Here is a 12382-nt window from a genome sequence, read left to right as displayed (position 1 = left end):
CAGATGCAGAACCTGTTGATACAGAGGGGTGACTGTGTTTACATAAAGTTCCTCCTATCACATCATCCTTAAGTCCTGGACAGCATTTATTATAAGACCACAAATGCACAGTTTGGGGAATACTTGAGAGAGGATTCATTCTTTTATAGTTTTTATTTTTAAAAATTAATATAACTAATAGTTTGCTTAATAAAAGGCAAAAAGTTTAAATTTGATAAAACCAAAATAAGCTGCTAGATTGCTTTTGTCACTTCTTAATCAGTTCTTTTGGTATTAAAAAGACACAGGGCTTCCCTGGTGGCTCAGTGGTTGAGCCAATGCAGGGGACACGGGTTAGAGCCCTAGTCTGGGAAGATCCCACATGCCGCGGAGCAACTAGGCCCGTGAGCCACAATTACTGAGCCTGTGCGTCTGGAGCCTGAGCTCCGCAACAAGAGACTCCGCGATGGTGAGAGGCCTGCGCACCGCGATGAAGAGTGACTCCCGCTTGCTGCAACTAGAGAAAGCCCTCGCACAGAAACGAAGACCCAACACAGCCATAAATAAATAAATAAGTAAATAATTTAAAAATATATATATATTAAAGAAAAAAAAAAGGACACAATCTCAGATTATTTCTTTGGTTAAAAAAAAAGCAAACAAAAAAAAACAGAAATCCCTTGACAGGCGTAGCCCTACAGGAGATCTTTATAGGGCAATGTCCAGATTCAAAAGATCCAGCAAAGCCTGAAACTTTGTCCTATGGTTATTAGAATTGTATATATTTAGAGGACATTGATTTTGTTTAACAGCAGGTATACTGAGACGCAATTCAAAAAATTCACCTTTTTAAAGTGTACAATTCACTGTTTTTTTCATATAGTCACGGAGTTATGCAACAATCATAACTATCTAATATCAGAACATTTTCATCACCCCCAAAAGAAACCCTGTACCCATTAGCAGTCACTTTCTGTCCCTTCTCCCCCAACCTCTGGCAACCACTAACCTTCTTTTGTGTGTGTGTGGATTTACCTATACTGGACATTTCGTATAAATGAATCACATATTATGTAACATTGCATGACTGGTTTCTTTCATTTAGCATAATGTTTCCAAGGTTCGTTTATGTTGTAGCAGATATCAATATTTCATTATTTTTATGGTCACAAATTATTCCATTGTATGGATATACCACAATTTGTTTATTCACTCATCAGTTGGTAGACATTTGGGCTGTTTCTACCTTTTGGTTATTATGAATAATGCTACTATGAACATTCATGTACAGGTTTTTTTGTGACCATGTGTTTTCAATTCTCTTGAATGTATTCCTAGGAGTAGAATTGATGGGTCATATAGTAATTCTGTGTTCAACACTTTGAGAAACTGCCAGGCTGTTTTTTAAAGTGGATACACCAATTTACAATTCCACCAGGAATGTTATAAAGGTTCCAATATCTACACATCCTTACTGAGATTTCTCATTTTCTTTTTATTTTAGTCATCCTAATGAGTTTGAAGTAGTATCTCCTTGTGATTTTGATTTGCATTTCCCTAAGGACTAATGATATTGAACCTCTTTTCCTGTGCTTATTGTCCATCAATATCTTTTTTTTTTTCCAAGAAATGTTGATTCAAATACTTTGCCATTTTAAAATTGGGTTATTTTTCTTTTTATTGTTGAGTTTTGTTTTTATATACTCTGAATACAAGCCTCTTATCAAATATACGATTTGTGAATATTTTCTACTATTCTGTGGGTTGTCTTTTCACTTTCTTAACATTAATATTTTATTTAATGCTACCCCTCTGTTTTTATTTAAAATGAATGAGAAAGAACACAACATTTGTACAAAGGTGTAGATACAAGTGCTCTGGAGAAAGGGCAGAAATGCAAGGCAAGGAAAAGAGTCTTGGGTTTTAGTGCAAATCACGCCATTCTCAATGCCATAACACCAAATCTGTACTTGCAACACAGCAAAATATGTCTACCTGCTATATTCTATTTCTAAAATCCAAGACTTCTGAACTCAAATCAGAATCTGCCATCAAAAAACCAATCTATCATGAATTCCTGCACTATGAATATCTCCAGTAGAGAGCACTAATGTTTCTTGAATATTTTGTGTAAGTAGCTTTAAGCTAGAAAAGGCTTAGGAAGCAGTTATGCTCTTTTCCATTCCCACACACCTGGGAACATAAGACACAGGCATTTATTCCACATTCATTAACAGTTTATAGAGCACTCACTCTCCCCAGGTACCATGTTAGTCCTTGGGATCCTGAAGAGGAAAAGATATACTTCTTACCCTCAAGGAATTTAGAGTCTAGTGAAGAAGCTTATCTCAATCTCCCAATAGCCCCGTCTTCCATCAGTCAAGGAAAGCATTTACTAACTACTCATGCACTTCCCCATCTCTAACCACATACATATATGGTAGAAAAATGCCTGGACTGTCTTCACTTGAAAACAGTAAGTACAGGAGGGCCTTAGAGATAATCTAGTCAAAGCCTCTCATTTTATACATGGAAACTCTAAACCCAGTAAGTTACTTCCCCAAGATCATGATAAAAGCTAAGATTATTATGGGATTTACTATGTGCTTGGAGCTACTCTAACCATACTATTCATTTAATCTTCACAACCCATTTTCCAAATAGAAAACTAAGGCACAGAGAAATTAAGTAATGACAAACATCAAGCAGCTCATCAGGGCAAAGCCACAATTTGAATCCAAGTAGTCTTGTTCCAGAATCCATGCTTTTACACTATGCTATATTCAAGTAACTGTTTCTAAAGGTGGTCATGACTTTCTGACTCATGTCCTTATACTGTCTTGTTACTTTATGGTAGCAAAATGGTTTCCAGCATCTCTAAAGCCAATCCTTTGGTCAAAAATTATCAAAGAAATCTTAAGATATTATGGCACTTTAAAGTCATAAGACACTCAAGTTGGAAAAAGTGGCCTAATTCAATGTGGATGTATATGTTACCAGGAGGAAGAGATGAAGACATACATAGCCATGAGAAATATAATAAGTAATCTTGTAATAAGTAATTTTTTTAGCTAACTTTGACAAGTGTTGCCACCTGTATATCATTCCCTTGTCTTCTTGACTCACCCCCATGTACTCCTTCCCACTTCCAAATCCCAGTCTTTTAAATTTGTTGATTTTTCAATCAAGTAAGAACATGTTAAAATATGAGAACTAAAGTGGACAGAGCTAGGGGTTAAATCCTGAGATGACCCTTAGAATACACAAGATAGAGAAGATGTGCATTTCAGAAGTCTCAGACTTCATTTCATTTCACTCTTTCGTTTATCACCCAGCAAATACTTGTTTTGTGCCTACTACGTTCAAAACACTGCACCTGTTTCTGAGGATGCACTAGTCCATGTGATGGATGTGACCTTTGCCCTCCTGAGTTCCACAGTCTCGCAGCATTCCTCCAGAGGATGTTAGGGATCTGTAGTTAAGCAGCTGTCAACTTTCAACCTATTGGGCCTCTGAATGATGACTGAGCTGCAGGAGGATTAACAGAGTGACTCAGCAAGGCTAGAAACTGCTAATAGATGCCACCACTCTTAGTTATACAGACTATAGAGGTAAGAGCATATTGTTTAGAAACGCCTATAATACACTATTTGAGTGATTTGCATGAACTATAAAATAGTCCATAAATAGAAATTATTTGTATTATAATTATATTTTGTCCTTGAGGACCCTAGAGAACAAAATATTATATCTGCTTATTGAATTGGTAAGTAAGTTAAGGAAATCCAGGAACTTTATTTGACAATAGAGTTCACTCAAAGAAGATAAAATTATAAATTTCCACCCACCCATATATCTGTTTTCATCCTTCAGTTTGCTTCTGCCTCATCTTTACTTGTAATCAAGCTGTCTGTAACTCCCCCACCTACACAGAGGCCTTTGTCAGCCACCAAAAGCTGTTCTGCTCACCAAAACAACAGGCTTCCTCTGAGCCCTAAGTAATTTACCCATTAGGTCTGAATTTCTCTGCGAAGTCTTTCCTACTTTAACCCACTCTTTCCTCTACCAGTGTAAGACCTGACTACCTTTGCCCTTCAATTTTGTAATGAGATACAGGACACCTGGTTTATTATCTTACTATTCTTTTTCATAAGGTAACCTAGTTATATACAGCTATTATAAAGCATATTTGAGTTGTAGGTTCTGAACCATGATAATATCCTGTATTAGGAGATCCTACTTCGCCCCATATTTGCTCATATAGCCAGCTACCTATTTGTCTCTATTTTTTTAAGTTTTAATAACTTTAAGCTTCTTCAGGGCACATGTCTTATTGCTCTATTATGCTCCAAAAACAGCAATTTCATGCAGATGGTGAACTGGATGTAAAGAAGTCTGCAGAGAGAAGTTAGTAGAAGAAGAAGCAGATAATTCAAAGGTGTGTCTGCATTTGGGTACATAGAGTTCAGGAGATAAAGGCAGAGAGTATGGTGCTGTGGGGACACACTAGAGTTTGGTTAGTCAGTCCTCACTGATTTGTCATGTCCAGTCTTATATTCCCTGGAGGCGTGCTGGGAGACTATAGACCCCAGGAGGGCAAAGATCACATCTATCACATGGACCAGTGTATTCCCAAAAACCAGTATAGTGTTTTGCACGTAGTAGGCACAGAATAAATATTTGTTGGATGGTAAATGATAAAATGAAATGAAATCTGAGATATCTGAAACGTGAACTATACTTATCTTCTTTTCTTATACAGTCCAGGATAGATATATTAAACACATTGGAAATTAGAAACTCCTGCCTAGACTGTTAGTGGCTTGCCCTAGGCCTCATGGCCAGAAGAGCCACCAGTAGAACCCAAGACACCAGGTTCTGTGTTCTTTCTGGCATATATCTCTTTCTCCTCCATCTCTAAAATGCTCTGAATCTTGTTCTTTTACAATTTATTTTGATTTTTTTAAATTCTTAATAAACCACAGATATGTATATATATTAGCTCCTACTCCTACAGAATCATTTTATATGAGAATTGAAGGCTAGTGCTCGATGTGTATTATAATTAACAGATGGCCTTATATTAGGCCAAGAAGCACACACACACAGAAGCACATACACAGACAGCTGTTGAGAAACAAAGGGTGGGAGTTGGTGGGGAGAGTCGTTGTCTGGCTGGTGTTGGACTTGGGGACCCTCAGATACCAGCTGCTTTTACAGTACCAGGAAACTTTTTGACCAGGTTTCAACATGGTTTAGGGAACACAGATTGAATCCTCACAGGGATCTCAGCAAGCACTGTCTCAGCCACTAGCAGAACTCCTCCGGGCTTTTTTTAGACCACTTTGCAGGAGCTGAGGGGCACCAGCTCTGCTTTAATTCTAAGCTTTCAGTCTGGCTTCACTTGCAAATATTTTCTTAGAAGTCTTCTTTTTATGGATGGGAAAGGGACAAGATTCAATAATTGGCTGGCTGCTCTGTGGTGGATTCCAATATGTGACCCAGATGACAGTATATAGTCTTTAAATGGGATGTGTAGGAAACTTCCAAAGAAATATTTGGGCATCTTCCCAGAAGACAGATCAACTGGGAATGTTGGGCATCTTACTGCAGGAATTCTTGTTTTTCCTTTGGAGAAGAGGCTGGAAAGTCATCTTCCTAGCCCCTGTCTCATAAGGAAAGGGCAGTGTATACTTAAGGCAGAGGGGGCAATCAGCACAGTGGGTAGTGAGAACACAGAGTAACTAGTCATGAATATTCCATACTGGGACCATGATAAAGGATCAACTCACACAGAAGTGCACAGCCAGCCCTGTGCAATTAGTTTCTAGTCAAGCTACCTTATTCCAAAAACATGTGCAGTGTCTTACTCATCCTATCTTTGGAATTCTCACTACTGAGCTCATTCTCAGGTGTCATTCTCAGAATTTTCCCCAGGCCCAAGGAAAGCTCATGTTAAACCTTTACAACCAGGAGATTGAAAAGGTCGGGAAAACATGGTGAAGTGTTTGGTCAAAAATAAATAAAAATTCTTTATCAGTGACAATATGCTCAGTCATACACAGCTGAACCAGGAGGATTCTGGAAAACGTTCTGAGAATGCAAAACCATGCCTTCTTGCTCTTGTTCTTTTCTTCTGATTTGATGTCTTGGTAGAACTAACAAACTTGAACCATAATGCTCAGACAATAGTTAAAAGCAGTATTTCAATTTAGAACCTTAAAGCTAGCCAAACTTCTTCAGACCCAAGTTCATATGATTCTCCTCCAACCCTACATAGCCCACCAACCTCACCGCCCCTCTAAGATGCTATATGCTATCTGGATAAACCTTCTCCACTAGAGTACATATCTTTAAGGAAAGGAATTATTATATTTATCTTGGTATTCTCCCTCACCTCTGTCAGATGTCCAGTGCTTTCTTTTATACACTGCAGACATTCAATGTTTAATTAATTTAAAGAAATAGAGGATTTTTCATTATCAGAAATAATTTTAGAATTAGAAAAGAACTGTTAATACTGGATCATATTCTGCCTTCCATTAATCATAAAAATTCTCAAGACAAAGAGAAAAATGGAACTCTTATCAAGGCAGCCGCATGGAGCATAGCTTAATGCTGATGTCACTCAGATTATTTTTTTTCAGGGAATCAGCTCAAAAGGGACCTGCCAAACCCAGGAGTTAGTTGATTACTTCACATGGGTCATGCAGTTCAACAACCAGATGACCAAATTGCAGTGATCCTTTTATTTCTATTATTTGTGTCATTCGACAGAGGAACCAGCCACATGTGCTGTCCATAGTCATCCTCTGTTTCATATGAATGTGATCAACCTACCACTATCTATTCTACTCAATGGCATGTTCTAGAAAATAAAGTATTTCTACTTCTGCTTCTTCTAGACAGTCTCGGCTTACCAGAAAGAGATTGGCTGAGCCCTGATTGGTCATTTTAAGACAATATTTAGGGTAGATAAGACAAAGGTATAGGATTTAGTCTTTCTAAATTTTGCTTCTCTTTCAATACTTAAAAGTTTCCCTTTCTTCATGAAACTTTGTCTATTACCATGTGCACTGATCCCTCTCTTCATTGGCGCATAAGTAGCACTTGATTGTTTTCTATGTGTTCATCTAACTTATGAGCTGCTGAGCTCAGGGACCAAGTTTGATGCTTTTTTGGTATTGTCCACGATGTCTAGCATACTGATGGTGACATAATAAGTGCTTAATATCTATGATGGGACTTTTAAACACTATTTTAGACTTCAACGAATTTGGCTGTGGAAATAGTGACTGAGTCTTCTAGAATTTCCTTTGATCAGAATAATTGACTTTCTGTGATCAAAATAATTGACCAGAATCCCTTAGAGAATTTCAGATACTCCTCTAAGGACTGAGCATATTTCAAGACTCCACCCGTCCTGTTTTCAAAGAGATTACAGTGTAGTAGAGAAACTGGGCACAGGCATAAAAAGTCAAACAGTATTTTTATTTCTCATTATAAGGCCTACCCAGGGCCAATAATTTCTAGTTACCACTAAATACTCTTCTTTATGAGCTTGAATCATGTGCAGAGTATTAAAGTTCTATGAGAACAGCATTTGGGGTCATTCATTTTTCTCCTGTGATATAAGCAGGAGCTTACATGAAGTGAAACAGAAGGAAGAAGAAACGAGAGAAACATCTGTTTGATGCTACAGTTTCAGAGGAGGATGCCCAGAAGCAATATATCACAAATTCAGAAGCCCAATTTCTTCAGTGTCAGTAATAAATGTTGTCACCATGGAGGGCGATTTTGTTAATGAGAATTGGAATAAATACATTCATAGGCCACATATCTGAGATGAACCCAGAACTAATACAGTTTTAATGAACTTGAGCACTTTAACTTCCTGCTAATGGTGACTTGGGTTACCAAGCATGGGAGTCACTTTTTTATTCATACCCTCACTGGAATTGGAATCTTAACAGATCATCTAGTTTTTTTTTTTTTTTTAAGTTTTTTTTTTTTTAAAGCTTTTTTTTTTTTAAATTTTTATTTATTTATATTTATTTTTGGCTGTGTTGGGTCTTCATTTCTGTGCAAGGGCTTTCTCTAGTTGGGGCAAGCGGGGGCCACTCTTCATCGCGGTGCGCGGGCCTCTCACTGTCGTGGCCTCTCTTGTTGCGGAGCACAAGCTCCAGACGCGCAGGCTCAGTAATTGTGGCTCACGGGCCTAGTTGCTCTGCGGCATGTGGGATCTTCCCAGACCAGGGCTCGAACCCGTGTCCCCTGCATTGGCAGGCAGATTCTCAACCGCTGCGCCACCAGTGAAGCCCAATCATCTAGTTTTTAACCTCTTATTTTATAGATGAAGAGGCTGAGTCCCAAGGAGGTTAAGTTACTACTCCAAGTCACACAAGTAGTGATATTGCTGTGATAGAAGAATGGATTCTCTGTTCGCGGTTTTGGAAGGGGAGACAATATGCCTTTCCAAACATTCAAAGACACATATGGAAAATTAGACATTTAAACTTTTTAATGCCATGACTTTACAGTCAATCAGTATTTCTCATAGCACTCACTTTTTTCCTCGTTTCATATTTAATTCTGAATACTTTTTATCTTCCTCTCCAGGTTGTAAGCAGTTTGAGGACCAAATTCCAATCTAAATTAGCTTAACAGATCTGTACATACACAGTGTCTCACCCTCATAAGTTCGATAAAAACTCTATCAATGACTAAATGAAGGAATGCCCTTTCAGCCTTTCCTCCAAGACAGCTGCCAACCCAGAATGGAGTGGACAAGGAGAGAATAGAGCCGTGTCACAAAGACAACCCTCTTATTCCCTTTTGGGGTAATTTAAATTGTAGTCCTAATCTCAGCAGTCTCTGTCTGACACCACTTGGTCTCATATAACTCAGTTGTTCCATTTTCTTTACTCCCATTTATACAAAACGATCAGATATGCTCCAAATGCTGAGTCTTTTATAGTCTTTACTTTATTCCTTTCGGAGGTTCCCGCACATTTTTTTATTAATGGTAATGTGATTGCCATAGCAACTCAAAGATATAAATGTTGCCTAATTGAATCGCAGTGTTGAGGATGATAGTCTGCAAAAAGACTCTTAAATCTGGGGTGAGGATGAGAGTAGGGGGTGAATGGGGATGATAAAAATTTTGTCCCCCTAATTCCTGGGTTTGGATTTTTTGTTTGTTCTGTAAGGCACATTGTAACTTTTCCCACTTAACTGTAGAGGGAAAAGAGCGGGTCAGTAGATAGGGTAGACCAGCAGTTTCTTAGCAGTAAAAGCCTAGTTATGAGTAAAGCGAGCCTCCTCTACCGCGTTGTTCCCTCCCCATCCCGAGGATAACGACATATGAGAGAGACGGATGCTATTGGAGGCCCAGAATCTTAAGCCGCTTAGTTTGGTACAACTGTAAACTGCCACACAGGGGCTCGGCCCTGCATCCTAAGTACGCAGTATAAGGAAAGGTAAAGGGATTTCCCGCAAGCTCCACCCGAGCCTTCCCTTCAGGTTCAAAACACGTTATGTAAATAACAAGTTACTCGGGGTGCACATGTGAGAAGGCAGTGGTCAGACACATAAATATTGTACTTCCAAAGTCCCTTGCATGTGCACCTGGATAGCCCTAAGCCCCTCTGCCGTCTCTTAAAAAGAGCCCCCCGCTTTTCTAGCCCCAGCGAGACGTGAACTGTGCACTGCTGCCTGCGCACCCGAGGCTGTGCCGAGCGGGCCGGGCGGCCACATGGCGCGCTCCCGGGGGATGGCAGCCGCGCTTTGTTTCCATCAGCAAGGGGTGAGTCACAGGCCCCCGCAGTCCCTAAGCTGGGCAAACACTCGGGCCGAGGCTGCTGCAAATTTAACAGCAGGAGCAACTACCGAAGCAGCTGCTACCCGTTTCTCCCCTTCCTCCTTCTCCTCCGCCGCCACCGCCGCCGCGCGGCCAACGCCCCCACCTCCTGCCTCCGCCCAGTCCCCTCCTTCTCCCCCCGCGAACTTAGTCAGCGGTTCGCGCCGCCGCGCCCCGATTGGCCGGGGGAACGCGCCGCGTCACAATGGAGCCGGTTGGAGGCGGTGAGCCTGGCAGCGCTGGGGCTTCCCGCTGAGCCCGCAGCAGCCGGCAGCAAGGAAGTGCGGGCGCGGGGCCGCCGCCGGCGCGCCCGGAGCGGCGCGGGGCGCACCCCGCGAGGAGCGCCGGATCCCGGGGCCGGAGGCACGCAGGTAGGTCGGGGCGGGACGCCCCTGGTCACCGAGGAGGAGCCGAGCCGACCCAGTTGGTGGGGGCGGAGGACCGGGTGAGGGGACGCAGCAGGTGCGGTTACCTGTCCGCGCCTCACCTGCGAGCCGGGCCTGCGGACAGGTGGCTGTGCTAGAGAGATGAGGCGCGGTTTTGCCACTCCCTCGTCTCTAGGAGAGGGGGAATGATACCCCCGAGGGACTTCTGGGTGCTGAGATCATTCGGGGCAGGAGGAGTGGGCGCCGCGACGAGGCGGTCGCATGTCTCCCCCAGCAGTCACGGCGCCGCACCTGAGTGTGAGTCCTCGGGGTGGTGCGGGAACCGGGTTCTCGCCCTCCCTAGATGAGCAGATCTCTCCGGAGGGCGTCCGCCCTTGGGTCGCTCTCCTTTGCCCCTTGCCCTGGCGCTGTTTGTTGGCAAACATTTTCTACTCGTGGGAAATCTACAATTGTTCGCCTGCAGTTTAATGGTGGTGTTGGCATTCGTTTGTTTGAGGGAGAAGGGAGCAACCTATACCCATTTCGAGAGAGAAGCTAAGAGTTTCCCCTTACTGGGAAACCGTTGAGCAGGTGCTGAGAGGTCAGAGGGGGGAGGCTGGGTGTTGGCTCGTCGCTCTGTGTCCTCACCTGACTTCCCAAAGTCCATAGGTTGCCTTTAGTCAGATGACATTTGTGGAAGACTTCTTTGTGGCCAGAAAGACTCCCTCTCAGCAGCCCCCTTCCCACCTCCCCAGAAAAAAGGATATACCTGATTTAAAAACGAAAACCTGCCCGTGAACTTCCTTGAATAAATTCGCCTTGCCAAAAACTTTTTTTTTAAGTCCGTAAAAAGATATCGGTATGAAGATTTTAAATTGCAAATAGTTAACCAACTTAAAATAGGCAAAGTGTACACTGCTTTCTAAGAGGAAATGAAATGGTATGTGTCTTTATCAGACTGTTAGGTCTCCTAAAACCTAAGGGTCAGGTTGTAGTACACAGAAGCAATCAAACTGCAGTATAATTGTTTAAAAATTCCAGTACCCTCCACGTGCTGAGGTGCCACCTCCTGAGAACCGAAAATGCTCTTTGATTTGTGAGTGCCAAGGTGACTTTCTTTTGCCCCTGGCTTCCCTAGTCAACAGCTTCACCCTTGAAGGAATATAAAATGACAGCCAATCCCACAAGTGAGTGGGCCCCTAACATGTCAGACGTTACTCTTAGCTCAGGGAATGAGGGAGACAGTGTTGTTGCTGAGTGTACAGTTGAGTCATGATACCTACTATCCATCTACTACATGTTAGAATTAAATTTACTCTTCTTTGAAACGTTCTTTTTTTCTTAAATTGGAAAAGTGTTCCAACATGTCCAGCCTAACAGGAAGATTCTCACATTGGGAGTGATTTCATTTGACTAGTTAAGATTTGCGTTTTAAAGACCACTCTCCTCCCCATTGCTGTTTCATTCCTCCGAATCCTCAGAATGAAAGCACCAACGTTAATTAAAATGAAAAGGGCCCTAATCAATATCACTGGAAAAGGGTACCAGGTCTTTCAAGTTTTTTTTTTTTTTAATAGAATTTATTTTTTAGAGCAGTTTTAGGTCCACAGCAAAATTGAGAGTAACTGCAGAGAGTTCCCATGTACCCCCTGCTCCCATTCATGCATAACCTCCCCCATTATCAACATCCCCCACCAGAGTCAGTACACTTGATACAATAGATAAACCTACATTAAGACATCATTATCACCCAAAGACCATAGTTTAGATTAGGGTTCACTCTTGGTGTCATACATTCTATGGGTTTGGCCAAATATATAACAACATGTATCCACCATTATAACATCATCAGAGTATGATACTATATCATATTATCACTGCCCTAAAACTCCTCTGTGATCTTCCTATTCATCCCTCCTGCCCCCCCAACCCCTGGCAACCACTGATATTTTCACTGTGTCCACGGTTTTCCCTTTTCCAAAATGTCTTATAGTTGGAATCAGTCTGTAGCCTTTTCAGATTGGCTTCTTGCACTTAGTATTATGCATTTAAGTTTCCTCCATGTCTTTTCATGGCTTGATAATTTTTCTTTTTAGTACTGAATAATATTCTGTTATCCCTCCACATTTTTTTAGGCTGTGTGGGTATTTTCCTGCAGTGGTTTGAAATTTGTGATTTT

General features: G+C 41.4%; 1 protein-coding gene across 6 annotated transcripts in view; it reads left to right on the top strand.

Annotated features, from left to right (window-relative positions):
- The first annotated feature begins 9878 nt into the window (after positions 1-9878).
- LRRC8B (leucine rich repeat containing 8 VRAC subunit B) overlaps positions 9879-12382 on the top strand; it is a 73295-nt gene continuing 70791 nt past the window's right edge. For 4 of the 6 annotated variants that reach the window (XM_082477202.1, XM_082477199.1, XM_082477201.1 and 1 more), the window contains exon 1: positions 9879-10209. The gene's annotated coding sequence lies outside the window, so the exon portion shown is untranslated. The remainder of the gene's footprint in view (positions 10210-12382) is intronic. The other 2 variants (XR_014268038.1, XM_082477204.1) reach the window with 2 other exon arrangements.

The sequence above is a fragment of the Balaenoptera physalus genome (genome assembly GCF_965194825.1).
Source record: "Balaenoptera physalus genome assembly, chromosome: 1".
Taxonomy (NCBI): domain Eukaryota; kingdom Metazoa; phylum Chordata; class Mammalia; order Artiodactyla; family Balaenopteridae; genus Balaenoptera; species Balaenoptera physalus.
Note: the sequence above shows the minus strand (reverse complement) of the source record. Positions and strands in the feature narration are given on the sequence as shown.